Source organism: Ailuropoda melanoleuca, chromosome 4 (genome assembly GCF_002007445.2).
Source record: "Ailuropoda melanoleuca isolate Jingjing chromosome 4, ASM200744v2, whole genome shotgun sequence".
Classification (NCBI taxonomy): domain Eukaryota; kingdom Metazoa; phylum Chordata; class Mammalia; order Carnivora; family Ursidae; genus Ailuropoda; species Ailuropoda melanoleuca.
In genome coordinates, this window is record NC_048221.1 from 89,826,971 (window position 1) to 89,843,002 (window position 16,032).

The 16,032-nt window shown below is 45.2% G+C and overlaps 1 protein-coding gene across 3 annotated transcripts in view; it reads left to right on the plus strand.

Annotated features, from left to right (window-relative positions):
* MEIS1 (Meis homeobox 1) overlaps positions 1-16,032 on the plus strand; it is a 235,288-nt gene that overhangs the window by 143,017 nt on the left and 76,239 nt on the right. For 2 of the 3 annotated variants that reach the window (XM_034659232.1, XM_002917735.4), the window contains exon 12: positions 1-1,064. This exon is cut by the window's left edge and continues 457 nt beyond it. The exons of the other annotated variant lie outside the window; for it this stretch is intronic. The gene's annotated coding sequence lies outside the window, so the exon portion shown is untranslated. Of the gene's footprint in view, positions 1,065-16,032 lie in introns of those variants that run through there. 3 annotated transcript variants of the gene reach the window in all.

Genomic DNA, 16,032 nt, shown 5'->3' on the forward strand with positions numbered 1-16,032 from the left:
CTAAATAACTATATAAGACATTAAGAGAACAAAGAGTGAAATATTGTAAATGCTATTATACTGTTATCCATATTACGTTGTTTCTTATAGATTTTTTAAAAAAAATGTGAAATTTTTCCACACTATGTGTGTTGTTTCCATAGCTCTTCACTTCCTCCAGAAGCCTCCTTACATTAAAAAGCCTTACAGTTATCCTGCAAGGGACAGGAAGGTCTGATTTGCAGGATTTTTAGAGCATTAAAATAACTATCAGGCAGAAGAATCTTTCTTCTCGCCTAGGATTTCAGCCATGCGCGCTCTCTCTCTCTCTTTCTCTCTCTCTCTCTTCCTCTCTCTCCCTCTCTCTAGCCTGGGGCTTGAATTTGCATGTCTAATTCATTTACTCACCATATTTGAATTGGCCTGAACAGATGTAAATCGGGAAGGATGGGAAAAACTGCAGTCATCAACAATGATTAATCAGCTGTTGCAGGCAGTGTCTTAAGGAGACTGGTAGGAGGAGGCATGGAAACCAAAAGGCCGTGTGTTTAGAAGCCTAATTGTCACATCAAGCATCATTGTCCCCATGCAACAACCACCACCTTATACATCACTTCCTGTTTTATGCAGCTCAAAAACATAGACTGAAGATTTATTTTTAATATGTTGACTTTATTTCTGAGCAAAGCATCGGTCATGTGTGTATTTTTCCATAGTCCCACCTTGGAGCATTTATGTAGACATTGTAAATAAATTTTGTGCAAAAAGGACTGGAAAAATGAACTGTATTATTGCAATTTTTTTTGTAAAAGTAGCAGTTTGGTATGAGTTGGCATGCATACAAGATTTACTAAGTGGGATAAGCTAATTATACTTTTTGTTGTGGATAAACAAATGCTTGTTGATAGCCTTTTTCTATCAAGAAACCAAGGAGCTAATTATTAATAACAATCATTGCACACTGAGTCTTAGCGTTTCTGACGGAAACAGTTTGGATTGTATAATAACGCCAAGCCCAGTTGTAGTAACGTTTGAGTGCAGTAATGAAATCTGAATCTAAAATAAAAACAAGATTATTTTTGTCATGCTGACTCCACTGCTTGAAAAATTTGTTTACTGCCCCCCCCAAATTTTTAAGGATTAATGCAGTAAATAGGAAAATTAATTTTAGCTCCCTCAGACTCATTCGTACTTGAAAATTTTAACCACAAGGTAAATTATTTGATAATAGTCCCTGATTTCTTTAAGCTGACTTAAGGAACTCCTAATATCAGCAAATTTAAGGCCCGAGGGCACTAAACTAACTGTAGACTCAGTCTACATCCAACAGAATTACTCACCTAATATCAGTGAAATTATTCTTGCACATAATGGCAAACCTAAATACCGAGGTTAATCTTTTACTAAGAATGTTACCTAGGATGAGCGGTAGCTGTTTATTAGGAAATTAACTATGTGATTTGAAGAGATCAGACTTCAAAATCTAATTTTTATAAATATGCTCTATGTTCTCATTGGATAAAACTGGTTATTAACCAATTTTCCAGAACAGCTGTACAGAATTTCTGCATGGCAGCCAGCTAAATGGTACAAAATAACATGTTTAAGCTAGAATAGCTTATAATTTTATTTAAGTAAAATTGCTGCTATAAAAAGTGTTTCCCAAAGCTAAGGGAAATATACAAATATTTTAATTACGGCAAATTCTCGTTTAAAAAAAAAAATCATCCTTTTAGTAGTGATTGCTTTGTAAACAAAGGATGGGTCAGAGGAGAGCGCCTTAAACTCAAGCCTGACTTTCAGGCCCATGTCACCCTATAAACCCGCCCTGAACAATTCTATTTTCTATTTGAAAAGAGAAACCAGCTGTGGGCTGGGTTTACTAGGTGACGTTGATTGACTGACTCACCTGCTGGAGCGCCGTGCGCATTCTCACCTTTTGTTTATTGGGCCTTGTTTCTAAACACGTGGATGCGCAGACCGAGCGAAGCTCCACTCTCAGCCGCCTCCACGCGGCAGCGCCCTCCGCCCCACCCCGCCCCCACCCCATATATGGGATTGTTTAAATTTCAGATTTGGACCCAGTGGCAATTCTTTGGCGACATAAATAGTCCTTATTAGTGAAATAATTCTCTTTTTGGTCGCTGCTTACGAGCAGTTAACAACCATTTATTTACTTTAAAAATTAATAATAAACTTTATAAACTACCCATCCATTTGCCCCTCCTCCCCAGTACATGCCTGGGTGAGTAGGTTATTTTCAGCCTTTATTCTTGACGATGCTCTTGCCGGTTGGGGGAGGGAAAGAAAGGGGAGGAGACAGAGAGGGGAAGAGAGAGAGAGAGTGAGAGATATGGGAAGGAGGGGGGAGAGGCAGGCACCGGGAGGAGGGGTAGGGCACAAGTGAAGAGGAATCAGGAAATATGGAGACTGAAGATTCAAGATCATTAATGTCCAATGAATTAGAAAAAATAAAACAAACTGTGCTCTTTTCCTGTGTTCCCTGCTCCTCGTGGCGGTTTTGTGAGGGCCTTGCTCTTCTCAGATCCTTTCTCCCCTTGCCTGGACACCCCCACTCCCCCTTAATGCAATTTTAAATTTTCCTCTTGTAAATTTCAGAGCCTGCTTGGAGGTTATTGAGGACACTTATTTGAAAGAAAGAAATAATAGAGGTGCTGAGAGTGTTTTTGATGTTTCTTAAAAGGCAAAAACAAAACGCCCTCTTCTAAACAAGGGCACACAATTGTACCTGCTTTTTATTTTTTTTGGGGGGGGCTGGTTGAATGAGAATTTTTAGTATGATTTAAATATTTTTTAAAAATTAAAAATTTTACCCTATCATATTTAATCAGCTGTAATTATAACACATTCAAAATGAATAATATGCCTTGACAATATTTTTATTGTTATTGTTCATTGCATGATGTTCGACCTGCTTTAGAAGCACAGGAAAGAGAAGTAAACGCGCTACAAATGGGGAATTACCCTCGTTTAGCATTAAAATTCATTTAGATAAAATTGCCACAAACATTTAAATGGGAAGATTAGTTCCCCCTCACGCCTTATTGCACTCGCTCAATGGTTCCGTTAAGAACATTTTACACGTTGGAAATTCCGTCTTCTCAGACGGCTTGCTGTTTCCTAGTTACCCACATTCAAAGCAAAGGCAGCAGCAAAGGCAGCCGCAGCAGCAAAGCAGGAAAAAAAAAAAAAAGTTTTGGCAACTGGTCTGCAATTCATCCGCTGCTGGCCCCAGCCTCCCCTCCGCCCACAGCAGACCTCCCCCCACCCATCACCTTTCCCCACCCCACCTCTTATCTCTGCATTAAGTAATTTGCTGAGTCCTGTCCTTCAGGAAACAAGTTGCTTAGTTCTATAGTATTTGAATATAATGTTAAAATACAAAGAAGCCAGTTTGCCCCTTTCCCGGTCTCCCCTCTCTCTCTTCTGCTCTGAGTTGAGGGTTTAGTTTGAAAGTGCTGTTTCTTACATCCCCTATTCTGAGGCCACAAGGCACGTTTTTTTTTGGCTTTCTTTTCTGCCAGGACATTTCCAGGAAATTCACCACTGTTTTTTGCGTGTATCAGAAACGTGTGAAAGAATTAGTTTGAAAAGTCTTTGCAACGTCTAGTTTCTCCCTCTCCTTTTCTTTTCTCTCTCTTCTTCTCTCCCCCCCTTTCCGCCCTCCCTCCTTCCTTCCTCCCTCCCTCCCTTCGCAGAGCCGCAGGAAAAGAAGAATGTCGGCTTCGACTGCCATCTTTTGGGGATTTGGAAAAACGACTCGGTAGGAAACGGAGGGAGGCGGAGGCGCGGGGGGTGGGGGGGAAACCCCCTTATTATCCTGTGTCGGAACTGGCTCCCTTAATCTGATGCTTAAATATTTGATGTGGAAAAATTATCCATAAAATTAGTTACTAACAATTTCAAATTGAAATCACTTATCGAATTATAAACGCATTAAAGCTGTATGGATGGTATTAGGAGTTCCTCGGGAGGCAGCGGGTGTCTTCTCACAGTGCGCCCGGCCGGCGAGTTTCGCCCCGGGGAGAGGCACCCCCGCGGAGCCCGGGGAGGGCGGCGGGGAGGCAGGCGCGGCGCTCGGGCGCCGGGTCCAGGACTGGGGGACCTAGCGCGCGGCCTGGCCAGGGCTGAGGCTCCGGCTCGCTGGGCCGGCGGGGGGCGGGGTGGAGGGAGGGGAAGGAGCGGCGGTGGGAGGCTCCGACCCGCGGGCAGAGGCGCCTACCAGGAAACTTCGTAGTCAGGTCGAAAGCTTTGAAAAGGAAAAACGCAAGCCCTACCCGCCCCCTCCCGCCCGCGTCTCCCACGCGGCACGCAGATTTTGCGCTCGGGGTCGGTTGCTGTGTGCAGCGCCCCCCCACTTCCCCAAGTCGGCCGCCCAGGGCGGGAGGCGAGATGCCGGTGGCCCGTGGCTGGGCCAACCTCGGCGCGGGAGAGGAACTCCCGCGGGCCGCCGCGGCAGCTGCGAGGAGTCCAGACCAGGACGCCGCTGCCCCCTGCGTCCTACCGTGCACAGCGTCCTGGCCTGGACACTGTGCTTGTGAGGACAGGTCTATGCTTTGAGCCCAAGGCACATTGAGGGGCGGCTCCGGCATCTCCAGTAGCTTCCTATCTCCTCCCCACCGCAAGAGGAAAGTCAAGTGTAAGGGGACTGCAGACTGTCTCTGGAGACGAGGCGGCCCCGGGTCTGCGCAGAAGGTCATCGAAAGGCACCTCCTGGGGCACTCTGGGGCCCCTTCCCTAAGAACCGCTCGGGTGTGCTTTGTGGTGGACTAGAGGCTTCTTGATGGATTCTATTCCCGAGTCCCACCGCGACGCGGGGAGAGCGACTTCGAGAGCTTGGGGGCTCGGAGGGCACTTGGAACCCGGGCAGCGCCCGCCAGGCGGGTCGCGAGTGCCAGGGTCGGGGGCCGCAGAAGGGGGGTCGTGGGCAGCACCCCTACGCCTTAGGCGGGAGCTTCGCGGGAAAGCTTTAAAGCCTTTGCAAACTTTCCCTTGCCTTTTAGGATCCCAGCAGGCCCTTGGCCCATGTGAACGCAGTAAAAACAAGACTTGATTCAAGCTCCCAGGTGGGCGGTTGGACAACGGGTGGAGCAGCGAGGAATTGGTGGTGTGCCCCGCCTGGCCCGGCATTTCCCCCTCATTTCATCCCCCTCTTCCGTGCCATCCCGCACCCCCTTGACTGTTAGGCGGACCGTAGCACTCAGAGTGGCCAGGTGCGGTCTACACGACGCTGGGAATCCCAGAGCCAGGGATAAGAGCGGTGAGGGAGAGAGAGCGGGGGATCGCCCCTTAAGGGAGACGGCTGATGACGGGGAGCGGGGGGGGGTCACTTTTTGGCCCAATCTGCCCGCCAATGTGTCCGTAACATTCTCTCCCAAGGCGGAGCTGAAAGGAAAAACAAACAACATATTAAGCAATCAGTTCGCCAACATCTAAATTTTTAAGAGCTTATGCCCTAAAAACGGGTACCCGGGGGTCTTGGCAGGGAGATGAAGGACGTTTAGGGCCTCGGTTTTCGCCGGCCGCGCCCCGGGGTCGCCCCTCCGCGCGCTGCCCCCTGCCAGCCAGGTGCTCTCAGCCAACTGCGGGGAAAGCCAGGCGGTGAAGCCCTGGAGAAAAGGGATTTAGTTTTAAGCCAGTCTCCCATCGATCGGGTCGGTAATTCCTACCCCTGCCCACTCGCAGACACACTCACCTCTACCCTAAAGCATTAAGTTCATTACGCGAGCAATGATCTTAATCTTCAGGCGTAAAACGAGTCCCGGGACCTCGACGATTCGGGAAGCAGTGAATAAAGTCACCTGTTCACGCAGCCGCCTAGTCGGCTCCTGCGGGCGGGGGCCTCGAATGGCAAGGCGCGCTGCGCAGAGGTCCCTCGCTCGGCGCCCGGGCGTGCCCGGCAGGGGTCAGGAACCCTGTGTCTGCTTTCTTCGGGTTGGCGACCTTCTCGCAGGGTGGGATTGCGCCCGCTCACTTTCCTCCTCCCCTCCCTTGTGCTTTTCATCTTGGGCCCCCCTCATACCTCTGCTCTATCTTCCCCTTCCCTCCCCCCAAAGTGGCGAGCTCCCCTTCTCCACGGGAGGTCCCCAGCCTCTCGCCTCCCACCCCACCACTGCTCCCCGCTGCCTCAGGTCTTCGAACTGCAGTCTGGGTAACCTGTCGCCTTTTCGCGCTCGCCAGCTTCACCCAACAACCTGGACATGGGTGGGTGGGGATCGCTCAGCGAGGCCCTCTTGAAGCCACTTGCTGAGGATACCCTGGGGCTTTAAACAGCCAGATACTTCGATCTAGGGGGCCTCCCTGCGCCCCTTGGTAATTCCACCTCAAACCCAGGAAAGCTGCAGAAACTCCTCGCAGACGCCTGATCCCCACCGAACCCCCCACCCTCCCCCCACAACCTTTGGCTTCGAGCAGCGTCTGGCACGGCGGGGAGATGGAGGCGAGCCACGCGCCCCGTCCTTACTGGCCTACCCACGAGGCGCCAGCTTGTTCTGGGGACTCAGTTTCCACTGGACAGTCGTGAAAGCGGGGAACACACAATGCAATGGCTGTGTGAACCCACGTTCCTGCACCCCTTACCCCACCCGTCTAATTTTCAAGAGGTGCATTTTCAGGTAGTCCTAAACTGTGAACAGCGAGCTTTGTGTGTTATCTAATGGGGGTGGGGATGGAAGAGAAGGAGACTCCCACCGCCCGCTCCAGTCTTTAATGTCTGAAATAACGAAATGCCTGTGTGGCAGCTGCTGCTGGAGCCAAAACTAACTCTTTGGAAGACGGAAAAGAGTGAAAGGCAAAGAAAGACTGTTCATTTTTTTTCCTTTGGTGCCGTTTGGGATGTCATCTGTTTCCTTGGCGACTGTGTTCAGCCCCCGGAGCCCCTGGGCTCCTGGATTGTTAGGGGGGAAAAGCATGCTATTTCTGCACCGTCATTTATCACTGTCACCGCATAATGATTCCCCTTGCAGCCCCTTATTGATGTTTGTAATTGCATTATCTCATAAAGGAGGATGATCAATGAAACCGAGCCGTGCATTCTGGGGTCAGAGGAAGCCAAAGTACTGTTTGTCCCCTTTAATACAACAAGTACTCATTATCTTTAGGTCTGCATTCAAAAAATGATCTGATCTGGGGCTGACCCTGTCGGACATCCCAACACTTTTTAAAACGCGGTTTGTGTAACCTTTTGCTTAAATGCTAAATCAAGTACCTGTCTTGCATTTCAACGAAACAAGATGCTAAAACTGAATGGGAAAAGCGTTTCTTCCTTTCTTTTTCTTCCTTTCTTTTTTTTTCTGGGAGGGGTGCGATCGTCTGTAGCCTCCCGCGATTTTACACTGCAACTGCTTAGTGATATAATGTAGAAAAAGCAGCGCCCAACATCAAGGGATCCAAGTTATCCAAAGAATGAAAAAAATTGGGGATGAATGGGTAAAAGGTATCTGGGAGCATTTAACAAGGTCGGTACTAAAAAATCAGAATAAAACCACATCCGGTTTAATTAATAAAAGCTATAAACTGAGATAATTCCCCATGATTCTGCCCTTGCTTCTCCCTTTTACAGAGTCATATCTCTTTGGTTTAGATAAATGACTTTTGTGCCTATTTGATTCTCACAACAACAATAACTAAATCAGTTGCACATTCTGTATCTAAAACCGTCTACAAACTCCAGCAAATAAAAAGAAGTTCATTTGTCTATTAAGGGAAGTATTTAGTTGAGCAGAAATGTCCCAGTAACATTGAATGGAGCTCATGTAATCCCATGAAAATCAAGTCATCTTGTTGCACTGAAATAAATGAAAAAATACAAAGGAGGAAAGGTCCAAGTGTAATTTTAAACTAAATGCATTATTGGACCGTCACAGTGAAAACATGATTGTGTGGCTGGGAGGGAGTGGACATCAACTTAACTCACATTTAACCTAAAGGTTTTAGACAGGAACCAAGTATCCCAGGTTTGGTTATCATTTTAATTTGTGGAAAGAGGAGAAATGGAGATAATTCTAGTTCATCACTTCAATAAATTAGGGTGAATAACTCCTTCAAAAACAAAGTAAGCAAAGAGCTTATTTTAAACATTGCAAGGTGGTATTACCAAAGAGAAAAGTTCCCAAAGATGAATTCTCCTTATGTTAATGACTACCCCCCCAAAAAAGAAGGAAAAGAAAAAAGAAGACTGAGCCCATGTGTTTATTTTAAAAGTTCTAGAAGTAATTTTAAAATCAACAATATGAATCAACATTTAGAAAAGACTTAAATGAAAAGCCTTCACCATATGAGATGAGTAATTAATAAGAGTGTGTTCCTATAATTTGACACCTTGACCTAAAACCTTAAATCGAATGATAACAATAACAAAAGGCTGAAATACTCCCATATGGAAAAATAACTTTAATGATAAAGCAAAGAGAAGTTTCAATTGTGTCAAACTATCACTTTTTCTCTAGAAGGCAGGTTCTTCTAAAAAGTATTATTTTCCAGGAATTCTGTCAAATCACTTTGAAATAATATATATTTTGTATTATTTAAATATTCTGGCACTTTCGTTCTTTGAAAGTGCTCAAAGTGAAATGGATATGCAGCCGTGCATATATTTAATATAAATGGTATCTTGTCGTTAACATAAAATATTAAAGGGAAAATAAAACTTTGGGCTTTGTCAGTTGAGATAGAATTTTTTAGCATAATACTCTTTTTCAGAACACACACATGAAACCCCTTGATTTTAACCAATCAACACAAGTCTTTCTCTTATTTGGTTGGGGATCTGGCATCGTGTACGTTTTCTATTTTTAATATTTAGTGTTATAACCCACGGTTAAAATAATGAAAAATTAGTCTCGTTTCAGAAATTATTTATTTATGGAACGAACATGATTAAAACATAAACACACACACAAACTGCAGCTGCAACAGAAAAAAAACCTGATTTACGGTTATTAAATCTTTGATCGCCATGTTAATGTTTCTTTTTCTACCTTTCATTTGCATTTTAATCTATCGAATCTTTACAATTTTGCTGCCTCCTATTTCAATGATTGATTACAGATCTGAAATAAGAAAAACCAAGCCTAGCTTTTCTTTTTCCTTTCTTTTCTTCTCTTTCTTTTTTCTTTTTTTCTCTCCCCCTCCCTTCCCCCGGGTGGATTTCTGAAACTTTCTCTCAATGCTAATGTAGACAGGACAAATTAATTCTGCTCTTTTAAATGTCAAAGATATAAATAAAAAATGTTTTCTGTCCCAAACGTGAATATTTTCCCAGCCGCTTGTTTTCGAGTCGTAAAAGATCATCCCAGCAAAACGCAATTAACAGCGAACTACACACGCTCGGCGGCGTGGATTTTGTAAAGGACGTGCTGTTAGTGCGTAGTGAAAGGTGAGAAGTTCATCGTCCCTTCGCCATCAGTAGCCTGGCCACGGCTCCATTCTCTCTCACACACACTCAGAGATTCGGTCCGGAGTACTATCTGTGATCTAAGTCACACAAACAAAAACAAGCCTGGTGGGGGCTTGCTGTGGTTAAGTTGATTTCTTGAGACAAGCAGTATAAAGACAAAAGGGGAAGCGACGCAGGTCTGTTTGTTTTCTTTCCCCGGGTTACTACTGCCCCTTTGCCCCTTTCTCCCCTAAACCCTCCCTACAACCCCTCCCCCCCCATTTCCCCAGCTCCGCGGATAAGACGGTCATTTGCTGACCGCTTTGCCTGTACGCGTCACTTTTCGAGCGGGCGTGAAAGCAAGTGTGGCGGTACTTTGGGAAGGCGCCGGCCGGGCGTAGGCTGGGCTCATTCTCCCAGCGGGGCTGAGGGCCCCTGGGGCTCTGGAAGGCTCTGGCCCCAAACAGCTAGCGCCTCCCGCCCGGCTGGGCGTCGGGGCTGGGGTGGGAGCCGGGTACCTAACTGGCGCGCGGAGGAGGCCAGTCCCAGGTGCGAGAGCAGAGGCCGGTGGGCGTGCGCGCAGGCTCTCCCGCCAGCCCGCGCGTCTGGGAACCCAAAAGGAGCGCGCCCCTCACTCCGCCACCTCGGTGTCTGCTCCCCCGGCCGATCCCCCTCGGTGGGATCTTAACGCCCGCAGACGCAGAGGAGCCAGCCGCTGAACCAGGACCGACTTCTCAGGCGGGTCTAGGCTGCTGGCGCTCGCCTCCGCGCGTAGCGCGCGGTGCCTGGCTTGAGGGCTAGCCGGGAGAAGTCCGAAGGATGGGACGCCCACCCCCGAAATCCCCGAATGGGCACACACACACCAGCAGGAATTAGGGTGAGGGCTGTAAGAGGTTGAACTAGTCCAGACAGTCTCTGCAACTGGGCTCTGGGACTCCGTGCGCACCCAAAGGCGTGCCCAGGGCGGGGGCAAGACCATCTTCTCCGCACCCCGTCACCGTAGTCTGCGCTGCTCCCTTCTTCCTAGGGACCCCAAGGGTGGCTGCCGCGAAGGGGGCGATCTTTATTAACCTGGACGCACAAGGCGGTTAAAATAGAGGGGGTAGGGGAAGACATTTGATCCGGGCCGACCCTTTGTCTTGAAGCAGATTAGGCAGCCTAGAAATAGGAGGAAAAACAGAAAGTCTAGACAGGAAAACTTATTGTGTTCACAAAATATAAAAATGAACCGAGCGGTCTGGTACCTCAAGGGGTGAAGATAGATCCTTGTAGACAAGTGCGAAGACAAGACTGGGAAGATTTAAAGTGAAAGAAACGGCAGATTATTAAGAAAGTAATAGTAAGGTGTCCCATACACTACAGTTTTATTGTTGGGTAGTAACTACCCGATTTATTTATTGCCAGGGCTATATAATAGAGATAATGACCACAAACTCAAGATAAATTCTTAGGCACCCAGCTGGACAATTCTTTTTTATTTAAGAGAGCGAGTCTGAAAGGTGAGCTTCATCTCCTCCCCTCCTCGCAGATCCGTCTTGCTTTCTACCGTATTATAAGCATGACATGCAAATAAATAAGTGCTGCTGGGTTTGTGTGGGGAGGCCCTGCAGGATTTATTTCAGGTGAGAGAGGAACATACACAGAATATGAATTTCCGCAGGAGCTGCGGAGTGATTCCTTTCCTCTCCTTCTCCGCCGAGCTCTCCTGCTGATCTCCCTCCCTTTCTGTGGGAGCAGAGAGCGTCCCCTGATAAAAACATTAATGTGTCATGTCTCAACTCCCTATTCCTTGACATATAGGTCTGGGGAGGGATGAGGGGCAATGAAAAATGCAAAATACATCCCCAAAGTAGGTTGACTTGCTGGGACTGCTTAAAGAGATTCCTGCCGACAAAGGGAAGGGTGAGTTTGTAATTATGACTTACAGGAGGGGGGCGGTATAGGAAGCATGTTAATATCATTTTGAAATCTGCAAAATGGTGCAAAAGTTTGCTGTCCGGGATCTGGTATGGGTCCTCAACCGGCTGGACAGACCCCAAGGGGAGCCTCCTGGCTCTTGGAACTTGTCCGCCTTTCTTGGCCCTCAGTTTCTCTCCCTTGAGCCGGGCAAACAAGCCTACAGTCAGGTGATGGAATTACCGATGACCTTCTCGTGGACCGCCAAGGTCAGAAGAGAGCAGGCGGCCTCAGGTGTTGGCTCTATCTGACGCAATGGCTGCAAGAACAGTCGCCGGGCTGGCCTTTAACAAGGCGGCCTCCGAGAGCTTCTCTCCCCGCACCTGCGCTCTGCGACAACTCAGGCAGACCAACATGAAGTCAGCATCCTCTTCTGATAGTCTTTTTTTTCTGTCTCATTTTTTGGGGTAATATTCAGACATATAGTGTTTCAACCTCACAATAACCACTTACATTCAGAACTTCCTTTGATCTATGTTTGGCCAGGGGAAAAAAAAAAACACCTGACAGGGAACTGCGATGACAAAAGGAGAAGCCCAGAGGAAGCGGGAGGGGTGGTCTGGTGGGGTGAGAGAGAAAGGTGTGTACCTGGGGGTGGGTGGGGGAAGATCGAGGCCTAAAGGCAGCGAAGTGTGTGTGTGGTGGGGGTGGGACTGAAGAGAGACAGCAGAGAGTGATCTGCGAGATGGAACAGAAGAGGCTGTTTCTGTAATTTGGTGGTTTATATGAGGGATGATATTATAAGGCTGAGAAGGAGGACAGTCCTCGTCAATCTTTTACAATATTGGTGTCATTCAAGCACAACTTTATCTTTGAACCAGAATATCTGTTTCAATGATTTCCATAAGCACATAAATTATAATCTTCAGAGCCTTCAATATTTCTTTCTGTACTTTATTAAGTGTTATTGCAGAGGCCATTTATGAAGTGAATGATTCAACTTTTAATCTTTTGAACATTAAAGTGTATTCCACTGAGTTTCCTTTTCCAAATAATCTAAAATAACAAAAAGAAACTAAGCTCATTACATGAACAAGTGACAAGCGTTTTGCTCTCAGCCTGGCAAGTTGCCTTACTCACTTCAAAGGATGATAAACTAATTGTTTCCAGAGTTTATAAGTAATTAAGCTATTATTCAGGGAATTTATGTAACAGTTTTATTCACGATAGAACTTTCCAGTGAGAATAGCCAAAGACAAGTCTTCAAAAATACCAAAGTTTTAACAATTAAGAAGTCTGTCCTTATTGATAATAATGAAAACTACTTTTATTTTTAAAAGCATTGGAAAATGTAAACAAATATAGTTTTCTTCCAGAGTATATGATAGGTGGAGGTCATTACGTGTAATTAATGCTGAAAGGAAAATGAACATGTAATGGCTTCCAAAGATTAAAACATCTGTAACTATCAAGTTTTAAAAAGTTAATTTTAAAAAATCGCTCAGCTTGATTTCACCTAAATATGTCTGGTAGGAAAAAAAAAATATGCCCTTTTAGAATTCCATATGGAAAGTTTAAAAACTTAAATAATTTTGGTATTTTAAATCAACTTTTGGTGGCTAGACAATAAGAATTAATGCCAAGAAATGTTAAGTGCTTGAGTTTCTCTGATTTTGCAACAGAGAAATGTACTTATTCACCCTCAGATTAAAATAAAGAGACTACTTTAAAAATCTTTTCAAATATATTAAATTCAGACACTATTTCTATAGTTCAACTCATGTTTGTCATTTTTAAATAATAAGGTTTGCCTTAAATGAAACAGCGTTCATTAAAGGAAAAAGTAAGACTTTAAAAGGAAGCGATGAATTATTTTGTAAATTTCAGCAAACTATATGACACTGTAGTTTAATAGACATATTGTTTATATATGTAACAATGTACTATTTTAATATATTGTTTTCCATCAGGATTTTTTTTGTCTTTGGAAAAAGCCTGTTTTGTTGTCCCATGAAGAATTTAGAAATTAACCGAATTTTCATGTTAGAAGGAAACATCTTTGAAGAGTAGTACCAAGATACAAATGTGAAAATCCAAGGAAATGACTGTTGAAGCTTGTTTGAAGTAAGATAAATGTTCTGGAAGTTTTCTGCAAAAAATTAGAGTGTGAGCTAGTTCAATATCCATTCCCCTCACCACAAAAAAGTGGGAATTGGCTGTTAAGAGTCATTACAAGGATAGCAAAAATATTTAAGTCATATCTACTTGTTTTAAGTAAAATTCCTCCAAAGCAAGTCTGGAGTTTGCTGGAAATTGTATATAAAATGTTCCGTTTGATTCAGGGTCAGTGTCATTTTATGGAGTTTGTGTAAACTGTGGCAATTTAGATCTGTCATTGTGTCAGGATGTCTGACTCAGTGTCTGCTGTGCTAGGTTCCTATATTCTAATAGATTAGCATTATTAAAACAAAAAGCCCAAAGCAACCTGGTTAGTAGTAATGCAATCCCATCGTCTAACACGATGCAGTAATTGACCTTCTGGATACCAGGCGCACTTGGATTCACTTTAGGACACTTAGCTGTTGAAAATGAGTTCATTACAGAAAGACAATGGGGACTTTGTTTCAACTGGCACCTGTGGTATTTCACACGACACATGGGCCATACCTAGCCAAGACAGCCACTACCATGATTCACACCAGATCAGGAAGTCAACGCTAGGCACATTCTGTAATATGAAATACACTCTTCTGATCAAGGATGAATGAAAGCTTTTTGCACATCCCTCCACAATCTTAAGGAAGTGATTAGAAGCCTCTTTTCTGGTTTCTTTGCAGTAAATATATTACAAATTAAGGGGTGCTGCAGTGACTTTATGTTAAAGTTTAATGGTTAAGGACTTTATGGTATGTTGCATTCAAGATGTCCATAATAATAGAGTCCAGAGAAATACTGTTGTTCGCTGCCTATGCCCAAGCTGGAAAGGGTCCTCTAGTGGAAAGACTTAGTGGTGGCTGGGTGGAGGTGGGGGTGGTGCTGAGGCTAAGTGACCACACTCCCCGGGCCTCTGTTTAGTAATCCTGACTCTATCACCTGAACATGATGTAATTTATCTTCGATGGATCTCTTTCCTAATCTCTAAATGATATTAATATATTTCTGCCTTGCAAATCACTCTGCATTGTGCAGTATGGTACGGAACAGCTTTACATTCTACTGAATATAGTAATAAAGTCGATTTCTCAAAGAGCTCCAGATTTTTTCCAGAGGAGTCCTGACTCATAAGAGATATTCCTCTGTTCTCAAAGTCCTAAGGGCCTCTTAGAATCCTGAGATGCCTTCCTTTGATTTTTCCCCGTCTTGCCACCAGAAGTAAAATGACAGTCCCTTACTGTTCCAAAGAATTTGCTGAGAGTAATTAATACATCTATTGATTAAGTCGCTTCACAGAAATGAAAGGTGACTTGTCCGCCTGTGATTGGATTGTGATCCAGTAGACTGAATACTGCTTTCCAGATGCCAAAGAGAAGAGTGAAGCCCAACGACTGGAGCCTTACCTTTAGTGAAAAAAATGAATCTGCAGATATACTAGTTTTCTATTTAAATTCTGTGTTATTCTTGTCAGGATCTTGCCTTACTTCGTCATATATTTCTCGCATATTACTTTGAATCCTTTTTAAGAATGAAAAAAGTTGTGTGCGGATTATAAAATCCAAGCATCTAATGTACCCTGAGCAGTGAGCAGGACACTGGGGACACTGGGATTGCAGGACACTGGGGACACTGGGATTACAGGACACTGTCTCTGCCCTCAAAAGCTCATTGAAGGGAGGAGCTGATAAGAAAGTCACAATCCCAACCCCTCGCAGTATGCACAGGTGCTGCGGGAACACGAAAGTTAAACCGACAACCTGGAAAAAGGGAGCCCCCAAAAGCCCTTGTGACAGGCCAAGGTAAGGAGAAGTAGAGATCAAGACATGTTTTCCTATCTGAGTTCAGCCAAGAAAACAGAAGCCACTCTGCGTGTGTACAAGGGAAAGAATTTAATGCAGGGAATTGGCTACACAGGGGACAGAAGAGGCTGTGAAGGCAACCAGGGGACAACGAGGGACTGGAAACCGAGCAGTCACAAGGAATGGTTGTCCCACATTAACTAGAGACAGAGAGAACAGGTGAGTTGCCAGAGTCCAGGGGTCACCTGGTCGAAGTCATAAGCAGGGCAGGCATGCCTAGCGGGACTGGAGCTATGGGGGAGATAAGAGAGGGAGAAATAATTCTGGAGTCTTTTCTTTCACTCTCTAATCTGTCATCAGTACCTCCTTTTGGCTAAAGCCAGCAAGAAACCAGCTGACAAAGATCCTGGGAAACACAAGATCAAGGTCTCCATCCTGCAATATAGAGCAGAGCAAGGAATAGCTTTGAAGGCAAACAGATCCAGGAGCCACACAGCTTCTAGGCAGATGTTATGCTCCGGCAGTCTTCTTATTTTATTTTTTCCAAAGGGAAAGCACTGTTGTTAATTTCTGGGTTTATTTGTTTGGGAATGTTGAAGGAGGAGGCGGAGGTTCCAGACAAGGGCACTGAGTTGGGAGAGTAAGTGGCTCATAGAAAATGGCCAGTTTGCCAGTGTGTCTGCAGCAAAGGGGCAGGACGAGGACCTTGTAGGCCACGAGTTGAAAATCTGTAACAGCTCGACTTGTTAGCAGCCATTAACCCCCAGAGGCCAGGGTCATACAGATTACAGGGCTAACACTGCAGAA